Raw genomic sequence first — 1,353 nt, 5'->3', positions numbered from 1 at the left:
CTCCTGTGGCCTCCACCTTCCTGTAGCTACTCCCAAGTTCCTGGTTAATAAAAAAGAAAAGCCCAAAGAAGCTGATCTCTAGCTGAAAGCCTTGAAGTCCAGCTTGGGTCTCTACATGACTACAAAACCCTACCCCCAATCAGCTGGCCCTCTACCAGCCCTAGGGTCTAGGTCTGTGACTTCCCTCCCTAGCAGTTTATGCTGACAGGGGCTCCTCCCCTTCAATGGCCAGGGCTGGACTGAGTTCTGCAGCTCAAGAGTTTGGCTCATCTTTCCTTGAGCTCTACCCTTCCTGGTCACTTGTCCCTGGTCCTCAGACAGGCCCAGAGGGTTCCAATCAGACTAATAAACTTTATCCCCTTAGTTGCCACCTAACTTGCTGTTTTACAGTCTTCACTTAATTACTTTGCTGAGATTCTACCTGTTGCCTATAGCAGAGAAGCTGTCTCCCCTTATAGTTCCTGTCTCTGTGCTCCTGCAGCTTTTTGCTTTCTGGCAGCTGGCACTCATGCAGCTGTTCTGCTCTCAAAGTAACAGAGGCTAGAAATCTCCTGTTACAAAAGAAAATTCTTCTTCTGAGCACATCTGGAACATGATCTCATCATCATGAACTCCTTATTCCACCGAAGCAACAAATGGAACACATCATGGATCTGCTCCCACTCAAAACAGTGGCACCTGATTGACTGTGTCATAGTGCATTCCCAGGATGATTGTGACATCTATATCAGAGCTATGGCCAACATAGAAGACTAGTGGACAGATCATACTTACACACCATCATGTCCACTCATATCATTCCAAAACCAAGAAGCAACTAAGGAAAAGATTCAATATCAAGAGTGTATAAGATCCTGCTAAAAGCAATCAAATCCAGCAGTATCTCAGTGAAAAACTCTCCAACCTCATGAATGATCTTGACATTACTGATCACTGGGAGAGCCTCAAGAAAGGTATCCGTTTGTGATGTGTGCAGAGTATCTCTAGATTTCTCCACAGGAAACATGAGATTGATGCCCATCAAAATCTCTTACCATTATTATGCTTATCCACAACATGACAGCAACCATCACATAGCAGTTTCTCTAGCCTTCAGATTAGGGATGCAGCAGGGGTAAGTCAAAAAGGAGGCAGAAGATTATTCTGTATGCATCTTCTAAGGACAGCACACCTTACTGTTTAGCACATGTCAGCAGTTACTGCTGCTCTGAATGCCAGAAACACCCTTCTGTGACTTTCAGAGTGCCATAGGAATTGATTGTGAGAGACCCTTGTCTCCAGCCAGCATCAGCACAGCAAGCCATGCTGGTGCTGGGTCCAGGTATGGGACCAGATGTCCAAAGAGATGTCCCT

Source organism: Gavialis gangeticus, unplaced genomic scaffold, assembly GCF_001723915.1.
Source record: "Gavialis gangeticus isolate Ggan-Ray unplaced genomic scaffold, GavGan_comp1, whole genome shotgun sequence".
Lineage (NCBI taxonomy): Eukaryota > Metazoa > Chordata > Crocodylia > Gavialidae > Gavialis > Gavialis gangeticus.
The sequence above is the reverse complement of the archived record's forward strand: the minus strand, read 5'-3'. Positions refer to the sequence as shown.